This window comes from Oxyura jamaicensis, chromosome 4, assembly GCF_011077185.1.
Source record: "Oxyura jamaicensis isolate SHBP4307 breed ruddy duck chromosome 4, BPBGC_Ojam_1.0, whole genome shotgun sequence".
Classification (NCBI taxonomy): domain Eukaryota; kingdom Metazoa; phylum Chordata; class Aves; order Anseriformes; family Anatidae; genus Oxyura; species Oxyura jamaicensis.
In genome coordinates this window covers 59,890,939-59,912,284 of record NC_048896.1, presented here as the reverse complement: position 1 = coordinate 59,912,284, position 21,346 = coordinate 59,890,939, and the positions used below count along the sequence as shown (strand labels likewise).

At 34.8% G+C, this 21,346-nt stretch overlaps 1 long non-coding RNA gene across 2 annotated transcripts in view; it reads left to right on the top strand.

Annotated features, from left to right (window-relative positions):
- Positions 1-21,346, top strand: part of LOC118166914 — a 313,441-nt gene that overhangs the window by 118,768 nt on the left and 173,327 nt on the right. Inside the window, exon 2 of one of the 2 annotated variants that reach the window (XR_004750798.1) lies at positions 18,937-19,057. The exons of the other annotated variant lie outside the window; for it this stretch is intronic. This is a non-coding gene — a long non-coding RNA (uncharacterized LOC118166914). The remainder of the gene's footprint in view (positions 1-18,936; positions 19,058-21,346) is intronic. 2 annotated transcript variants of the gene reach the window in all.

Below are 21,346 nucleotides of genomic sequence, written 5' to 3'. Positions count from 1 at the left end.
AAAAATGGGATTTTGTAGTTTTCCTGGTATAAGAGCTCACCTTTGCATAAACTTTAGTAACAGATCTGCCAAATCAGTGTGTTAAACTGCATTACCTTCTGTTACCTGATATTCTGTTACTTCTGTTTTTCAGATCATCAGGGGAAAGGCATCCACTATTTTTCATATTTAACACTTTGAGATTAGTGAAGGCTTTTATATATCGAAGTAGTCTCTAAGTCAGTAAATCCAAGCTGAAAATAAGCAATTTCAGAATTCAGTTTGGCTTCTAAACATTATGACTCTTAATGGAATGCAGTGCTTCTCAGGGAGTTTTAGGTAGTGATACTGTGTTTGGGGTTAGCTGCTGAAGACTGAGATGCCCAAAAGTCTGCATGTTGAGGTGGGACATAGGCTTCACGAAATAAAATTCTGTGGGAGAAGATACCTCAAGGCTTCTGAACTTCTAGGCTACAGGGGCCTTTATTCTACTGCTGAAGACATGCAGTTTAGATTCCTGTAACAAAACTGTGTGCCTAATACAACTATCTCTCAAGACACATAATCCTTGTTGTGCTCAGGATGTAGAGTTTGTTGTGGGGCATTAAGAACTTTGCTGGTATCTTACCTGCCTTTCTCTTTTTCAACAGGAAAAAACTAATCATTAGGCTTAGAGTATTGGAGTCTTTCAGCTGGGTACTAAAGCAGCTGTATCTTGCTTGAGTTAAATACTATTTTGTCAGAGAACATGATTCTGGATTTGAGTTTACAGAAATTTCTATTTCAATAAACACTTAAGTATTTAATGTAAGGCTTTCACTGAATTAGACTAAGACCATTTTGAGATACAACACTGCAAACTGTTTCCTTTGTCAAATGATAAACTATAAAGTTCAGATCTTACAAGTGAAGAGTTTTATCTCAGCTAAGATGGAATAAAAGGAGATGTACACCTAGACCATAGGGCTTTCTTCCTTTTCTTTGATCTGTTTTAAGACAAAAAAAAAGTTATTTTGTTGTTGATGAAGGCTCTGCTCTTTTAGAACCAACAAATCATGTCTTCAATCAGCTGTACTGTTGTATCAGAAAGGAAACACTGAGGGGAAAAGAATCCCCAAAAGAGATCTTACAGCACAATGTCTCAGTCTTTCTCTTCATGAGATAAATACCTTTAGGGTGCATAAACTTCAAGCTACTTTTGCTAAGATGCGAGCATGTCTTAGATGATTTGCAAGATTTTAGAAGCTTTAAAAAAATGCTTCTTTGGCTTAAAAAGGTTTATGAATTTGCAACATTTCACCTTCGCCTTCTTGATAGCATGTTTTCTGTGTTAAACGAAAGAAGAATTACCCGTCTGGCTCTGCCTCTGTGAAAAATGCCATCTAGCTGCTCTTGCTCCAACACTCAGATAAGTGTCTTCCCTATTTACAGTGAGCTGGTATCATATATGGTGGTAGATCTCTTTCCACATTTAGGAGATTGGTCAGATTTGGAAAAACACATTCTTACCACGTAGCATTAAAATTAATAACAAAATAGTGAGCCATATGCATGCTGCTGAAGGATAAGATGTGAATCCTCATGTAAATGAAAGCATTCATTAAGGGTTAATCCATGCAGCATGAGACGTACATATCACTTAGCTACAATCTAGTCTCAAAGAGGGTCAAAAATGGCACTGAAGTGGTATGTAAGATATGTGCTGGCCCTTTGCCTGGAGGTAAATTTCCATTTAATTGTCAAATTTGCTTAATTGGTAGGTCAACAAACATGGGTCTGATTTCATTATATTTGCTGTCAAAATGCCAGAAGCACATAATTTGACAGTGAAGTATGGGGAAAATTAAAGGAAGCCCTCAAAATAAACTCTTGTCCTGTGAAACTCCTTTTTCATGAAGATTTTTCTCTGTATGTTTTCTCTCTTCTTTTGATTTTTCTCTGAACAGTTTCATATTGCAAGAGCTGTTACTTTTTTAAAAAAATAGAATATATATATATATGACATTATCACCTCTATGAAAAATGCTCATTTCAAACAGAGATGTTACAAAGTAGGTAGGCAGTTAGGTTTTAACGTATGAAAAGTAACCCACATTTAGCAGAAAAAATACATAATGAGGAAACACTTGTGTACACATGGTAAAACTTCTTTAATAGAAAATGCTTTACAAGAACAAACTACAACTTAAGCTGGCACATATTTCTTCCATAACTTTAAAATAATTTCCCAAGGCAGCAATTTATGTTGCTTGTTTAAAATGTAGCATGAATGATTATGAGGTGACAAAGACTAACGAGACTTCATTGTTACTCAATTGGGACTTATAAGATTGTGCATTATGTGAAAGACTACTTAAAGAAAATACTATTCAAGAAAATGGGAAAAAATCAACACAGTAAAGCTCATTAATTTTAAATCTGAATGAGCTATTAATTTACATGGTTCTGCTTTCCAAGTTGTAAGAAAAAATACTGTTATCTTGTTAATAAAAGAGTTGGTATGATAAAATGTAAAGTTGAATTTATTTTGGCAAGAAATAATTATTTTTACTTTCAGTTACTGCTGAGAATAGCACTATTTCCACACTAGAAAAGCTTATTGAAAGTGTATACAATTATTTTTCCCTCATTTATTTCTTTAAGATTTTTCATGATTCTGAAAGCCCAGGATATTTTTTTTTTTTTTTTTTTTTTTTTTATCCGCAAATACTTTATGTGGTGATTTTTGCTGTTTATTTCTCAATTTCTGAATTATGATTTTACTAATGCTATGTAACAATGTTAGCATTTTAAAATACTTTTTAGGATGTTTCCTATGGTTTTATTATGATTTTATCTTCATTCTTTCTAGCAATTTGACAGTCCGACATTGCAACCTATTTTTTTAAACAGATTTATTTCCTTGATGTTAATAAATCAAAATTTTATGGATGGTCAACTCCTAAGGGTAAAGATGTTCATACAAAAAGAAAAAAGAACCGAATGTGTCTCAAGATGATTGTTGCCATTTTCTGCTTTGTATGATGTTCTAAAGTATAGGTACTTTTTCCTTATTCTATCATCTAATTCAGTTAAGTTAATTTAAAAAAGAAATAAGTTGAAATTCTTCTGCCACATGATGATCCATGAGGAAACAACTCAATTAAAATGTATTTTTTCTTCCTAATAACTTTACTCGTTATTTTGGTACAAAATGCTACTCACTATAGAATGCAAAAGAACATTGTCCTTTAATAGCTTAGAAAATGGTAGTTTGAAAGAAACTTAATTTGAAGTACAAATAACATTGTCTAGAGAAATTGGGGGGAGGGAAATGGAGTGTTATGGGGGAGGAGGTGGAGAATGGGGATTAAGAACTGTTATACAGGAAACATTACAGGCAAAAAGGAGAACATCTGGTGTTTGGCTCACCCTGTGATCAGCATTCATAAGGCTGATGATGGTACTCATTCAAGGAATGTGCACTGAGGGGTGTCACAGCAACAGCAGGTTGATGGGGTGGCGTGGGAGGAGAGATTTCCCTTTCTCCTTACTCTCAGTTGCTTGTGTTTTTTTTCTTCATCCCAGCATGTGCCCTTCTCCCTGGCTTCCAGGTGAGGTCTACAATCTGCACCAGCATCTTGCAGATGCAGCCCTATGGGGCTGTGTTGGTTCCCCAGGGCTGGCCAGGAGGGGATGAGGCCTTCCCTGCCCCCTGCTTGGCTGGAGCCAGTGCCCACAGGGGAGGCAATGGTCACTTGACCACTTAGTTATCTCAGGTAAAGCTAGGGCAAGACCATGCCAACCCTGAGATCTGTTGAGTCTGTGCAACATCTATAGCCTCTTACTGGCAATGCCAAAAAATGTACTTACTGGGATATAGCTGACTGAAGACCTTCCACTTGAATTAGTTGCATGAGATGTGAGAGCTGTGTTCAGCCTCTAGCTTTAAATCTGTCTCTGTGCAAAGTGTTATGTGTTCTGTTTTCTGAGTGTGTGCTATTGTTTCTATTCCTCTGCAAGGTGAGGTATGGTCTGTTTTTAAGTGTTAATGTTGTTATAAGAATGGCAAATGTATATTCTGATGTTAGTGGCTTGTCATATGAATTATACCAGTAACAAGGTTGTGATTAAAACCTCATAAAAATCACAACCCCCAAAATGATGTTGGTGTTGACGGAGAAAATTGGATCTGGGGAAAGAAAAGTTTATATTTAATGAAACACTTTCTCTAAATATCTTTTTGAACAAAAACACTAGGGGAGAGGAAAAAGAGAACTTCAACACTACAGAATGTTATTTCATTTTTTTTTTTTTTTTTTTTTACATTAAGGCCAAAATTTTTTGTTCTGAAAACTTGTCCTAATGACTATTCATTTTAATTCATTTTTCCTCCATGTGTTATGAAATAACTTATATTTTCAGTATAGTCTGAGTTGTCCCCAGTGGATTCCTTGTAGAGGATACTTTGAATCCTGAAAACTCTTCAGTTTTGAAAGTCTGTTTTTCTGTATCCCAGTTCTTTATGTATTTTGTTCTTATGCAGTGCTAATTGTCTTCAACTAGAAAATATGTAGTGTAAATTTCTGAGAGAACAAACCTATAATACAATTTGGGTGGAAAAATATATATAAATACAGTTCTATGAAAAGCAGTTTTCAAAGCTTTTGGTATGTCTGAACAGCTCTTGAAGTGTACTTGGAATCTTCTGTTCTGGCAATTTGCAATCACTTTCAGTATACTACACTTCTCATACAAGGCAATTTTAAACTTGAAGAGCACTAAGCAAGAAGGAAAAATGTTGTGTTCTGCATTTAGAAATAGATTGTACTGGTCAGATCTGAATATTGTCTGGAGTTTAACTCCAACATACACAGTCATTGCTAACAGTGATCAGATGTAATGTGTTTTGGTTAGCTCAATTTTAGAATTGTTCTGTATTCTGTTGCTACAAAAAGCAGTACATAAAACTTAGTGACAGGACACACAATCTGAGGATGTAGACTAACACATAAGTAAACCACACTTCCCACGCTTCCTCAGTGATACTGATTATAGGATTTTTCACCCTTTCCTGCAATTAAGATTAAAAAATGTATTTATTTCTGTTACCACTTAAAAATGTCATCAATTACTTACGATTGTTGTATTATAAGTAAAATGTATTTGTGTGAGTATACATATAGCTTCCACTATATAATAATCAGACTTTCTAAAGAGCCTTCTATGCTCTGTACTGGATATCTATCCATCTATACATACATATATATACATTTATATAGTTGTTCCTTCAATAAAAAAGTCTCTTTTGTAGAGAATATTTGTAAAAAAAAATGTTTGAAAAAGACTTAGAAGTTGGTTTGCTACCATTGGATTTCTGATTTTATTATTTATTTATTTTAAGCCTATGGTACTCAAAATTCTCATTTTGGTCATTCTCATGACCTGTTGCTGACATCTTGAATGGACAGTGGTCAAAGACAGGGAAACCTCTTTGACAGAGATAATCTTAGAGCTCTGCCTCTGCAGGTAGGTGTGGAGCATGACAGCCCACCCAATGCCTGCTCACCTTTCCTGGGTTAATAAATCTTGTTGAGGGAAACCCCAATTTCCTGACTTGACTTTGGGCTTACAGTATATCAGTGCATTTCACCCTCCTCCTCTCTTGGAAGCTGAGTCATAGCAACCTTTCAAAGTGGAGGAAAAATGGTGGTGAGATTACCTACTTCAGCATCTACAAAATTCAGCAGAAAGTGGAGATTCACTTTCTGTCTAAAGCAGCAGAGAATCACGCCTCTTGTTTTCCAGTGGAGTATATTAGCTGTTATGGATGGGCTTCAGCAGCAGAAATGCATCTTCTGTTCAATCTGTCAATGCACAGCAAATAATTTACAATATGAAAAAGAGCAGATGAGATGGTATGACCTGTTAGACTAGCAATTACCTGCAAGCTGGGAGTCCTGAGCTTCAGCTGCTGCTTCAAGAAGTTGGTATTTTATTCAGTTATTGCTTAATGCAAAAGACATCACTTGGATAAAAGCCTTTTAAAACATGAATCTTCATGACTTCAGATTCCCTCAAAATGGTTTGTTTTTGACTTGTTTGTAACTGTTAACCTATCAGTGAATGTGGTTTGTCTTTAAAAATAAACCATAGCACATAGAACTAAGTGTTTTTTAGTCACCTAGGGAAACTAATAATCTGCAGAGGATGGAAAAAAATTAGAGGTACTTCATGCTGTACAAAGTAGGTGAGATGGGTATACCAATAGGAGAAGGGAGGGTAACAGATAATGAAATCCGTCTTTCATAATTGGTGCCAATGCCTACAGAAAGCAGCTGCCCATATCTCTCAGCTCCTTCAACATGCTGGAACAGTGGGGTGTCACCAACTTGCTAATCAGTACTGTGGACACTGAGGTCCCAGTCATGCACCTGTAACATGAGACATCTTGTCTCATTCTGTAGTCATTTCCAGTCTCTCTTAATCAACTGTGACTGTGGAATAAGGTTAGACATGACTTTCCTGGCATGCGAAGATTGTGGAAACTTTAATACATTCATCCATCTGCCATCCTCATCTAATTCTTATGTGGGATGCTCATGATGGCTTAAGTGAACACTTGATCTCTTTATTGAGTGGGAAGTGAATTTCACTGAAAGAGGAGTATTTGTCTAATGTCACTTTTGTTTTTATAACTTTAGCAGGCTCATATAAGACATCTGTCCTTCCAGAGAGGTTGTCTAAAAATGGCACAGTTTTGCTGTTAGTCACTTTTTCATCTGTGTTTCTCTGACTTCAGAAGTACTTTCCACTCAGCAAAGGGGAAAAGGATCCATGCTTGCTCAGGTGGTAACTTTTTAAAGGCTGTTTTTTGAAGAAACCATGGCAGAATGAAAATTCTTAAGGTCAAGAAGAAAAAGTAAGAGTACTTGTTAAAATAATTGTGGAAGTAAAAGCAGCAAGAAACTACAGTTCAAATATCAGAGCATCGAACTAAAAAACATGGTTCACCAAGAAATTTCCATAGGAGGTTATGTGTGTCAGGTGGCTGCTGAAGGCCAGAAGTTCCTACATTTCTTTGCCAGAGCAGTTGCAGTATTTACACTGAGTAAAGCTATATATATATATATATATATCTTATATATATATATATATATGACTGAATATATATATATATATAAATATATATATATATGACTGACATATATATATATATGACTGAAATAGTTAGCTAAAGATATACTAGTAGTATCTACTACTAGGGAGATGAAAAAAATGATTTTGAAGATGTCCACATAGATCTTAAATACTTGCTGTTAACTCTGTGCACACACTAAAAAGGATAGTATTTAAATTCACACAGTTCCAAATGAGATAGGGAAGTAAACGTTTAATAGTCTCAGGTTTTGTGACAAAGGCAGATCTTGAAAAAATATGAATGGATGTAAATAAGTATTGTCCTCACAGCTCTGCTTCAACCATTGACTGCATAGATGTGCTATGTTTAAAATCTTTTGTTAAGTTCTATGTGTGTATATATTTTTTATTAAAATCTTTTTCATTTGGAAAATTTCAGTACTGACTGTGGAATCTGTACCACTGCTTAGTAAACATATTTGCTAATAAAATTACACATTATGTTGTATCCAAAATTTATTCTCTGTTGGAAAAGGCTCTTGGAGCCTTTCAGGCTCAAATATTGAGGCTGAATAGATTCACATGATTTCATATCTGTCTCCGTCCCTAGCCCCCTGCCAAGATGAACTGTTATTCATTAATAGTGTATATTTGTGTAAGTACATATTTTTTTTAAAAAAGTTGTCATTTCAGATTCTGAAAATGGTGCTTAAACCGTTGAATTAAATCAACATAAACAAAAAATTGTGAAGCAAAACCAGTATAATCATAAACACCTTGTATTTGGGGGGAAAAATAGTGATTTTATGATATAATGATTTTTCATGTACTTTTATGCTGACAAAATGCAGCTAGTAAGAGCAGTTTTGTTTTACTTAAGTAAACTCTAGGTATTGCAATGTATTTTACAATTGCATAAAGTTAATTCCTATTAAGGCTAAATAACATTATCATCAATGTCATAATTTCAAATGCTTTAGACACATCATTATGTTTAGTTACTACAGGAAAAAAAAAGGTTTTATTTCTGACAGATATTAAACATTAGTTTTATGAAACTGCCATCACAGTTGTTTGGCATATTAGTAACACTTTATTTTAATCATTTTAATAGCACTGATTGTAATAAACTCATTTGGGATTCATGTAGAACTAACATTTATTTCCATAAAGTGTTTCACAGTAATTGAACATTAGCTCAGTTATGAATGCTGGATTGCTGCCAGAATTTTTTTTTTTTCTTCTGTTTTCTCACTGTTGATTTTTGTAAACCCATCTTCCTGCTTCATTACCAATGATATCATTAAATCGAAGGCTGGATTCTTAGCTAGCATAAATTGGACCTCAATGGATCAATTCTGATTAATGCTGAAAATCTGGGTCTGTTCTTGTTCTTTCATTTTAGTAAACCATGAACTTTTAATTCTGGACTCTTTTATGACTTTTTTTTAAAATTTATTTTTGTAGACATACCAATGGTGCATCTTCCCACATATAAGTCAGAAAAAGAAAATAAATGTTTACTTTCAAGTGGATCTGTTCCAGGTTATGGTTGATCTTACTGAAAATATCCAGAGGATCTTAAGTTATTTGTAAGAGTCACACTCAAATTTCTATTCATGAATGGTATTATTTCAGTAATAGCATTACTATACTATGGTTATTTATTTAATGGTTGTTGAGACCTTCTTTGTCCTTCTGTTAAGAAGAAAAGTATCAGGGCATTCTAACTTTGATTCAATAGTAATAAGAAAACAGTCAAATTTTGAACTTTGGGAAGAACTGTTTGTATGATTTCTGATACGCATATTATCAACAAATTAAAAACAAGATGTTTTTGACTCTGGATAAACTCTTGCAAATAGTTTTCAGGGGATCTAAAACATTTTCAAGAATCTGCAATTGTGATTAATGCAGGCTTCTGAGAACACCTGAATTGAAAAATGGGTGACACTTTAACAATACTAGTCTTCACATGTAAGTAATCTACTTGCATCTGTTATGTGCAATGAACATACTGTTGGTTGTTACATAGAGATCATTAAAAAGGTATGTTTTTGCTTTGTCAAAGTGGTTATACATAGAGACATTGTAAAAGTAAAATATTCCTCTTCTGTCTGAGATAGAAAAAAGAATACAGATCTTGTGAACAGATTATTAATAATTTCTGTAACAATTATTTCTATTATTTCTATTCTACATTTCTGAAAACAACCATAAAAATGGGGGGGTGGGGGGGGGATATCAGTTATCTATGTAAACCATGTGATAAAACCACATGCATTTTGAGATTTACTATGAAAATACCATAGCAATTAAATTAAAAGATGGGAAAACAGTGCTATGGGTTCTGAAATTAGCAAAACGAGTGTGAATACAATCAGGCAAACAAAAGACTTCACTTTTGTATCCACCAATGTCAGAAAGAGCTGACCTGAACAGAAAATAAGTTGCATCCTACTTAGGATTCTTGTGCAAAACTATTTTAATAGTACCAATGCAGTAAAAAACATTATTTATGACACAATACAGATTTCTGGTAAGCTGTTGTGGTAAGTTCCAAATGCTTTTCATTTGTTCAGAGATGAATTATTTAGCAAACATTGTCACTAGAACTAATGAGGTTTATTGAATTGCAGGTTCATGCTAGCTGCCTGAATATAACCCACTGCCATGGTTCATCTGCCACCATCTACAAAAATGTTAGGCGCTTTTAAATGTTCTTTAAGTTCATCTAGAATATTTCACAATATACTTGAACTGACAAGTTGTGATAGACTTTCCAGATGAACCGGGGCAGCCTTGGTTTACAGCTTGAAGTTTGGAGTTTCCCAATTACTGAAGAAAAGAAAAATTGATTTGCTCTTGGGTGTCAGTTACCTACCTCTCATAAAAATGAGTTTCATCTGCAATGTTTACTTCAAAAATAGCAACACTAAGCAGTCTATACTGCTGATTTTTTTTTTCTCTTAAACTGAAAATCAGAGATTGAAACAGTTGGATGAATCAAAACTTGGATTAAAAAAACTGAAAACTTGTTATTTTGTAGCTTCATTAAAATGTTTTATTATTATTATTAGATTGGATTAGATTTACCCTGTCCTTCAGAAAATGGAGCAAAAGAAAATAACTTCCTATTAAAATAAAAATTATACTTCTCAATGTTTGCAACTGTGTTTTGAGTCCTAAGGAGATTTTTTTTTTTTTTTTTTTCTACCACCGAAAATAACTGGTATAGTCAAATAAGAGATACACCAAGGAAAGTAAAGCAATTATTAATAGTTTGGATAAGTCAGTAAGCTTGAAAGTATGCTATTTTCAAAACTTATGTAATAGTCATTACCAAAATCACAAAATGGCCAGCATGAAAGGCAATTTACTAGTACTGATGACATATTTGACTGAATAGAAAAAATCACACACATGCATATATATATATATAGATATATATACGTGTATATAAAGTAATCTGGGAGGCTTTTGTTTCTGTTTTACTGCTATTATATTAGTGTGCCTGCATGTTTGTTAGTACTTTGGTTTGGAGAAAGTGTTTTGAAATGTTGTCCCCTTCCTGTCCCTATTTAGCTTTCATTATTTGGTCTGAAAAGCAGGTTTTGATTCATACCGAGCATGTGAAATTATTTATGTTATACGATGTCAGAGCTCACCAAATGAGCTCTATTTGTAATGTAAATATTTCTATTTGTAATATTTCTATAAATATTTCTATTTCTATTTCTATTTGTAGTGGAAATATGAGAGTGCAAACCCTTTGCTCCTTCAGACAGCCTTGAGCCAAGTGTGTGTTTGGACTGCCTGGTGCACAGCGCATGTGTTTGTGTAATCTAAAGTGAAACTCTGAAACTTTCAAAGTGAGGATGGCAATGTAGTGTGCTCAGCACCATCTGCTTTGATCTACTTTGATCTACTGATCTCCTGTTCTGCTGAATTGCTAATGTCAGCACAGCCTTTGTTAATAAAAAGGTTGAAAGTAGAATGATAAAAGTGATTAGTGCTACTGGAGTGAAAGGCTTGTGGGGCCTTTTATTAAGATTGAATAATATAACCCACTGAGTACTAATGGAGGGGAGAGCTCACATAACTAAGGCAAATGCTGCAAAGGAAAGGAAAAATCTTGGCAGGTGAAAAGCACAGGCAACTGAGGAAAGAAAAGGCCATTTAATATTAGAATCAACGGTAACAATATGGCCATGAGTTTTACTAATACGTGTAATAAATTCCTAGAATTAATCTGGCCTAGATCATAATAAATATAAAGCAAACTAGTTCTGTTGTAATGGCAAGATTTGGGTTGTCATATTTCTATATAGTCTGACAGTCACAGCCAGCGTTTAAAATGTCTGACACTGACTTGATACATTGGTGAGATCTCACATACCTTCACGTTAAACTTTTTTAATCTGATCACAGTTCTTAGCCTTTTAATATCATGTTCTAGGAAAAATTAAAATGTTCTAGAGGTTTAAGATCATAAAGCTCCTTTGCCATAAAGATGACAACATAAAAAGCAATTAGAAAGCTGTCAAATGAATGTCTTCTAAATCTTTGATGCACTTAAAAGAACTAATTACAAAGAAAACTCCAGTGCTGAGTGTAATGATTAGCAATATGCAAATCACCAAGAAATACAGGCAGACAAAGGTCTACAGAGACCAGAAGTTTGCCAAATGACTTGTAAATGTAGTTCATGATGGTTTAATAAGGTATGTGACTGTTTTCCTGGAGCTAATCTAGAGAGTGGTCCTTATGAAAAGGGCAAGGGGAAACACTAATGTTCACTACATCAGGATAAAGGCTATTCTTTTTTGCTTCAGCCATTCCATGCTCCACAGTGTAAAAGAGCCTTTTAGCGGTAAGATACCATTTCTACCTGGGGTTTGTAAGAGTATTACATCTTATTTTGAATTTATGGTCTGCCTATGTCTGCAGTAAATAACTAAAAGTTGCAAAGAAATTCTCTACATCAAAAATGTGACAATCTTTAAATCCTTCTGCTGCAACTGGGCACCATTAAATTTATCTGCACAGTGTTATATTATATTAAAACATTTAAAGCAAAGGCAAAATCCAAATGTTCCACTTTTGGTAAAAATGTATATACAAAATAGGATGTGTTTTTATAGTTCATGTTGAAGCTTGGTATTTGTCTCAGCTTAGGATAAGGTTTAGTAGGAACTTATTTAAAACATTGGGTTTTGATGTGGAGAGTTTTGCTGAGAAGCATTAGCTTGAGTTACCTAGTTAGGAGCCAGTGATGATTCTCAGTAAACTAATGCACGCTAATCTTATAAAAACAAAATGAAGTTGTGAGGTATTTTTTTTCCCCCACTTTATGCTGGTTTGCTTTCAAAATGGCCTGCCTGCCTTCAAGCTCAGAAAGCTCAACTACCATGGAGTTCCACTAAATTCAGAGAACTTCAGTATTTGGATATACATCTGAAACACCAATACAAACACGGGAAAAATACTTGGTATCTCACTCTGTGAGTAAAGCATGTAGGATGCATTGTTGTTTTGAAGTAGCCGTTAACGTAAAAAATAAGAATACCTGTTCTTGATGTAAGTCTTGCTTTTGAATTTTTTACAGAAAGTGCAAAACTACATTGTTGATTGAAAAGGGGGTAACTTACTCCCCTTTCTTGTTTACTGAGATAAGCTAATAACAGTGTCAAAGTAATAAAGGCCAAGTACATAAATAGCTGGCATGTCCTTTTTATGTTATAAACATAGTCATTTTCTGGTGTGGGCTTTTTTTAATACTTGAATTAGAATAGAGGTGTATTTCTGTTGCATAATGAAAACTTTAGCCAGATAAATGTATACACGATATTAGTACAGCAGTTCTTAGGCATACTAGTTCCTACATCTTCAGAGTCTTTCCAAAAACCTGTAATGAGCTGGTAATTCTTCTATAAAGTTGGTGTATTGTAACCTGCTTCCCAGAATGTGGAATTGGAGTTGATTTTTAGGAATATGTTGAAATGAGATGAACAGAGTATTAAACAGAAAAGTATTCCTATACAGCTTCTCTTCAGCAAGAAGAGAAACAAAATGGAAGACTAGTCTCTCAAAAGTTAGTCCTTATTTTTTACTATTTAAATTGGGGGTGTATTGTTCTTATTTTTTTGTGTATTTAACTCTCTACATCAGTGAAGTAGTAGTATTAAAGTTCATAAATTCTTATCAGTCATTAAAGAAAAAGATGAAAAGTATGTGTCACTTGTTATCTTAATTAATTGGTACCTGATGTTTTCAAAATGAAGTGTCAAGAAGTAAAGGGCAAGTTTGTGTTCAATTAATGTATTCACAATATTTCTCCCATAACACCTCCTAATCCCCTTTAGAAATTGTGTTCATCTGGGGAAGAAATAATTTTCCCTAATAAATATGCAATGTGCTTTTTTGCACAAGGTATTGATTTAGGGTCCTATTCTGTATCCCTTGTGAAGTCTAAACATTCTTAATTTAGTGTAAAATAGGTCCTTGTACATTTGAGAAAGGGAGGCATGTTTTACTTTCTGTATACTACTTAACCTGGTCAAATACATTCTGCAAGATGAACTGTATTATTTTTCAGAATCAAAAACAGCACTGGTAACCAAAATGTATCTAGAGATACATGTAATATTTTTCATGAAAACATTTTATGCAATTAATATAACAAGATCTATACTTTCATGATCAAATCATAGTTCAAAATAGCTACCATGCAATGGTAGTCTTTGCAAAATAAAAGCACATTCCTGACATGATTCTTTAGATTAAAAAACAAAACAAAACAAAAAACTATTTACACACAAAAAAATAGTAATCTCTGCTTTGGCAGCTGTCATAAGACCTGTAGCAGCTTGCAACTGGCTGCTTGGAAAGTAAGTCACCATGGTAAGTAAGTCACCATGGGTAAATCCTTATTGTATATGGTGGTCTTCTCTATGAGTATGTGAGATACCTGAATGGAAATCATGTTATCTCTGCTTTCTTTTTGCCTTCATTAGATCAAGATTCCTATTCATATGCTTGCAACACAGTTGTATTTTTAATCTTTCTTTTTCTTCCCTATATTGACTTATATTCCTTCAGGCCTGTACTTGTGTTCTTGGCATCATCTGTTAGAGACTTGGACTCCAGATCTGAATGATGGGCTAAAAGTATACTTTATTTTATAATATTTTATGCTCTTCTCACCCTCACCTTGTTGTTGGAGTCACTAATGAATTGAATAATTGTACCTAATCCAAACTGATCAATTTGCATTTGACATGAATGGGAAGATAGATGATGACACTTCCAAAGAATGTCCCTACCTGTAACTATTTGAAGAGGCCTCCATTGCATGCTTTCTATCCTTCTCACTCCATACCCCTTACTCTTCCACCCCCATATATCTTTTCAGTGATGAAATTCACTTTGTGCCAGTTTTACTCTGCATTTAAAATCATAAAATTGAACTATTTTTCATAATGCTTGAACCATCAATGTTTGTATTGTACATGTTATGGATGTATTCTTACAGCCACTAGCACTGTAAATTGTGCCCAGAAGGGAGATCTGAATGGACTGAGATATCCTGTTAAGACTACGTGATATGCTATAATATTTTTCAGGAGAAGAAAAAAGTTGAGTGACACAGTCTCCAAGATGACCAAAATCTTTACTTTTGCTTGAACATAAATAGAGAATTGATCTTGGAGACAGTCTCATAGGGTAGAGATTATGACTAATTGCATGAGCTATTGCTGTTTTGTGAATAGTTATATAGTTTAATCAACAAAGCAAATTCTAATTGGTGAACTAGCTAAAGGATAGTGTGAAATAAAATTAGGTTATTGAAGCACGTGCTTTGCTGGACTCTTGTAAAACAGGCTTGTGCTAGTTATTCTATCATCATCAGGAAAGCCTGTAGAGGGAGCTGAAGTTTGGGTTACAATTAGCTGTATAGACAATGAGTTGGAAAGAGGCCTCTGAATTCTCAGTCAGAATGAGAATGGACTTGGAGCAAGAACTGAGGGAAATGTGCGTTCAACTTTCACAGGAAGTATTACCTAAAATTACTTTTAAACTACTTATACTTTTAAACATTTAAATGGCTGTAACTTGATATAGGAAATTAAATGTTTTACAGCAGATTCAGTAGGATACGAATAGTATGTTTTCTTACTCATAATAGCTGATAGCTCTCACCCAATAAAACAGATGTACTCACAACCTCTCTAGTTTGAGATTTAGAAAAAATTATTGTAAAGATTTTACTGAATGAAAAGAGTTTTGGAAACATCTTGTTTCCACAGACACATCTGTCTGGTGTTTTTATCACAAAGCTAGTTTATTTATAGACTTCTAAACTATACCCATTGGCTGTAGTAGGCACACCATATCAGAGTTTAATGTAATTCTGTTAGTTAATGTGATACTTGTCTTTTTCAACTACAATGTTACACAGGGCTGTAGCATTGTCAGAAGCTTAATTTTCAAGCATCTTTGTCTATGTTATCAATACAGCCTTACTTCTCTCATGTCTTTGTTCATGTTAAAACAACCTACAAGTTTCAAGCTAAGAAATGAATTCACCATAGTTGATTACTTATTCAGTTTGCAAGAACTATACATTATTATGGAGAAGACAAATTATGATAATCTGCCTCAGGTTCAACAGTTACTTATATTGCAAGAAAAGCTCCTACAAACAAACTCAATTTTCAGCTAATGTCTTCAACAGACCTTAACAGACTTGTGTATGTGTACCTCCATAATCCCTGTTAAAAAGGCATAGAATCATTAGGGTTGGAAAAGACCTTCAAGGTCATCTGGTCCAATCATCACCCTACTACCAATATCGCCCTCCAAACCATGTCCCTAAGCACTAAGTCCAACATTTCCTTGAACACACCCAGGGATGGTGACTCCGCTACTTCCCTGGGCAACCTGTTCCAAAGCCTGACTGATATTTCTGAGAAGAAAAGACTCCTAATTTCCAACCTAAAACTCCCCTGGTGCAATATAAACAACAAATACTTAAGCATTGTTAAACATACAAATTTAAAACAAACCAAAAAAATGATTTTTCTAAAGCCTAAAAGAAGCCAATATTTCCCAGGGAAATATACTCCCAATAATAAAGTTTACTTGTGTCAGTAACAAGCCATAAAATATATGCTATTTCCAGAATAAAATGTAATAAAGCACTATATTTACGTGACTAATATTAGTTTATTGGACAAAATATAGCATGTGTAACTATGTGACTTGTAAATAAGTCATTTACAAACATCCCTGGCACAGTCAGGATCTTCTATCTGTGAACAGTCTCAAAAAGGAAAGCGATCCTGGGCAGTGGTCTGACCAAGGGGCTTAATGAAGTTGTTGGCAAGTTCCTGTTAAGCCAGTTTGTGCCTACAGATTATTTCAGAATTGTGCATGTATTGAGAAAGGAGTTAAAACTGAAGCAGTGGGGTCTTGTTTGACACTGACCCCGAGCATGGTACAGGGCCCAAAGCAGACGGAGTACAAAAGCTCTGACAGGAAGCTATAGGATGGGTGTTTCAAAGGAGCTAATATGCTGGGCAGAAACAGTGGGTGATGGTGACACAGCTGAGTGTAGGAACAAGCTCAGTGACATCACCCCCACAGGTGCACTAATAGGCTTGCTGCATCCTAGGAGCTAGCTCTGAGTTCTGGGAACTAACACTGCCTGGCTCTGAGAAAACCTGCTCAGCAACAAGCAGCCACCATACCACCCTTCTTCCACTTGCCTCCTGCTGACAGGGGCTGGTGTGTGTGGAGAATGGGGCACTTCCTGCATAACGGCCACTTGTGCTCCACCATAGGCCCCTCTGCTGGTGCTTGGTGCCACAGTATTGTGCCTGCGTCTCTCCTCAAGGGCTCCCTGCAAAGCCTGTGGCCAAGACAGCACTACCCCCACTGCTTGCTGTGCCAGCACCGTGGAGGCAGCGGTGGGCTGCTGAGGAACATGGTGTTTCCTATGAGGGCCGCTGTGGCTAAACATGGGTGCTTGAAAGTCAACGAAAGCTGTCATTGAGTCAGAAAAAAACAATGGTAGGTGGGTTAGAAGAATCTACAGAGGGGATAGGGAAAGGTGATGGAGGCGACAGCTAGTGACAAAGGTTTCACCAGATTGTAGGGGAGCATTTTGTCTGGTCAACCAAGAGCAGAAAGGCAGCGTTTTGTTACACATCCTTTTTGTGAAAGAAAAATGAGGCACTTGTGTGACCCTTCTCCTTCCCCTCATGCCCCGTAACTTCAGCGTTTAGATGTGTTCTCCCAGTTACCTCAATACTGTGTATGGGAGCACTGGGATACCTTGTCTCAAGTTGCACACAAAATTCTCCCAAACTAGCCTGCCACCAGTTTCATGAGAGATGCATGTCTGGAGTGGAGAAGAGGTGTGTGTTTGGAATGAAATGCATAAAATTCCCAAGGATGGTAATTATTACAAGGGCTTTATTACCTAACTTCAAAACAAGATCTGGAAATTAAGCATTCAGTGTTGAGATGGTATAAAACACTGTTCTGTGGTAAAGAAGTAAAATATTATTCTGTAGTAAATAAAGCAGAATGGGCTACCTGGGACCTCGACAAACTGCTCAAAGCTTTCAGGAGCAATTTTTTTGTTGCTTGAAGTCATTATGCTTTTGAAGAGGTGAAAGAAAGGTTGCTTCTAATTTTTATTTGAACTGCAGTGCGAAGCTAATTCCACCTAGTAAGAAGTGGCAAATGCATTTATGAATTTTGCATCCCTAATTAGTGTTTTAAAAAGCATCCTTTTTGTAATCCTTATGCATTTAATTTTCATTAAATATAAACAAATGAGACTCTGAGATTATAAGAATTTTTGTTAGTTTAAACATAAAATAATTGATCATTTATAGTAATTAGCTGGAACAAGAAACCTTTTTTTTTTTTTTTTTTTTTTTTTTTTTTTATTAAAAAAAAAAAAATTTTTAAAATTTATTAATTTTAAATAAAAATAAAATTTTTTTTTTTTTTTTTTTTTTTTTTTAAGTCACCTGGAATAAATGATTAAACAGCGATGGAGCAAATTTAAATTTGAAACTTTGTAGTGATACAGTTGTTCTTGGAAGATTGGAGCTAAATCAAGCCACTTTTGTTATATTTCCCAGAGTTAGGTTGCAATTTATGATGAACTTTGAAGTACTTATTAAATTTGGCCTGAGTGTTGCTGTTTACAAGGAGACATTATGTAAGAGTGAAGCATATTGTCCCAGAACACTGGAATCTGGCAGATCAAGGAATTTGATCACTGTTTTTCTGAATCTTTTGTTGTATGTGTTTGATCTTTGACACGCTGAAGTGTGATATCCACTTGGGAAACTTCTGTTCTATTGAAATTAATAATATTTTTGGTATTAGATGTGCTTTTCATTCAGCAATACAGTTTTCCTTCTGTCTCAAGCAACATGTGCTCAAATATTCATTTTTAAGTGCTTTTGTACATGATCTGTTCAAGGAGCTTAACCTCAGCTTTTCTTGGGACACATGTAAGAACCAGCTGTAGTCTTGCTATGATGCCTATGGTAAGTATGAGTGATACTTCTATCAGAGGTGGGGGGGAAATATATAGAGAGGAAAGGTATAGCTACGTCTAAGTGCATGCATTCATACTAGTCATCTAAGAAAAGTTATGTGTTTTTTTTAGATGCCAGTCTGTTTATTAATGGTGAAAGGTCAATTAAAAATACTGAACTTCCCTGACTGTTTAGGTAACTGGCTTGGAGTCAGAAGTAGAAAACAGAGCACTGCTTTGCTTCCAGGTCACACTGATCCTTCTCCCTTGTGCAGTCTGAACATGACTGAGGTAAGCTGAAGATTGACTTTCCAGTTGTTGTCTATTATACCTCTAACAAGAGGGGGATACAAGGCTGCTGTGTTGCTACAGAAATCCTGAAACTGAAGACAAGAGGTATGAGATGCTGAATCTTGACCATGAGGTATCGTCAAAATAGCTGGTGTGGTATACATAGTGAAGGTTTATACCTGACCTTTTTTATGCTTTAAAAGTTAGAAGTGGTTTTGCCAAATATGACTATTGTTATCTGTCATGGAAGTTCATGAGTATTCAGGAGGAGAATGCTGCACAATTGTCCAGTATTGTTTCATGCTGTTAATGTTTTTGTATTTAAAAATAATAGCTTTTGGTTTGAGAGAATTCTTAAGGAAAGTTGAACAACTTTCCCTCCTCTGTTCCAACTGACAGTTAATTGTTCCTGACTATAGGACTTCCTGAGAGGCTTTCTTGCACAGTGCAGAGGGCTAGTATCCGAACTAGCATTACAGTGAAACAGATCAGCTTTGACACCACTTATGTAGTTTCATTATGCTTGAATTTGAGTACATCTAATTGCATTACTGTCCCTTGATTTCTTTTGATTTGTATCTGATATTTTGGAGTATATAAAAGGAGAAGGAACTCCTTTGTGGTATCATAGAATTTGGATGCTCACGTTCAATTCCCTGTATAATTATAATATAAATTGACCCTTTAATTGGAATTTAGCTAATATGTCTACTCATAGCAAATAAGTTTTTGCTATTTTCTTTTCCCTTCTTCCTTTGCCTAGCTGTGTATTGGACTTTGTAACTAAAATTAGGCAGATTGCGTGCAACTCTGTATATAGCAGATATTTTTCTATCAGCAGTTGTCCAAGCAGGGTACTAAAAAGCTTAAAATAGAAGAAAGAAATGAAATACAAAAGAAAGTGCCAAAGTAATCTCTTACAGCTTTAAGTCAAAATAGGCAAGTGACTATAAGCAATTAGCATTGATTTTAAATTCTGTAATAGAAAGCAATATTTATAACTTAAAAAGTAGGCTTAAAATGTAAGGGCTTGAGATCAGGAGTTTACTGCACCATTGTTTTTTGTGTGACAATTGCTTCTGTTTTACAAATTATTACCTCAGTGCTGTATTCACACACACACATGCATGCCGTTTATTGACCTTGAAGTTGCTGATATGAAGTTACCTAGGGTAGCTTTGGAAATACGTTGGAGTGGAAAATCTCATCTTAATATGAATAAAATATTTTTTATTGGAATTGGTTGCTTTCGTGGAATTTAGCTAAGGTATACTGAAGATGCATACTGAGAAAAGACTCCATTGCAAAATTAGTTTCTTTCTGAATTCCTTAGTTTCAAGGAATTCAGAAGGACTAATAAAGGCACAAATACTTTTTAGTGTGTTTTAGGACCTACAACATTTATCTTTTTTTTTTTTTTTCCATTTATATTGAAAAAAAAAATACAGTAAATGACACTAAATAGGCAATGAGCAATAAAGATATACGGAAAGTACTTCCAAACTGTGTGAAGGCATCTCTACTGGCATGCGCAGGAGCCCTGAAAGGTACGTTAGTCCAGCAAGAAAAGAATATGGAGAAGATCAGTAAAGTGACAAATGAAGTAATGACAGGACTAATTTATTTCTTTTGATTTTCAATACAACAGCATAAAAAAGAGAGTTCTCTAGCTGTTTATTCCACATTCTTTCTAACCAAGTTATGTATCCATTTAGGCCAAGTGTCCGTGGTCTTTCTTTAGCAATTGCTTCTTTTTTTTCTTTTTGTCATTGAATAATAGCTTAATTACCATATTAATTCTCCATCCTAACTACACCATAAACAAATTAGACTTCTCCTTACACAGTTTTTTCTGTTTCATCCTTTTTGTCCAGATTCCTTAATTTTTGAATAATATAATTTTGTGCTATGAACAGGTCAGTCCCATTTTAATTTGACATCACCCCCTTTATGTTCTGCCTCATTTCTCCCATGCATAATGAAGTGTTTGTCACCTGCACAAGGGAGAGGGCCTTAATGAATTGCATGGGGTGTGCTCTAATTGACAGTAATGCATTCTGTATATTTTTTAATTAAATCTGTAGAACTCCCTCATCTAAGGTGGATAATTGTTTCCTGAATTATGCCGTTCTATTTTTATCAGTTTCCCTAATCTTAAAATTTAAAGTCATTGTCATTTGCATGACAATGAATGCATATTCTTTAATCAGCATATAATATTCACAGTTGTCTACTGCTTCAGAAATAACTGACTGATGTAATAATAATAATAAAATAGAGGGCATAATATAGACCCAGAAATGATTTCAGAATATGTCCAAATAATTGATCAAAACACAAATGAAATTTTTCATTGCATTTTAAACTTGAAAAAGCTGTTAAAAGTATAACCTT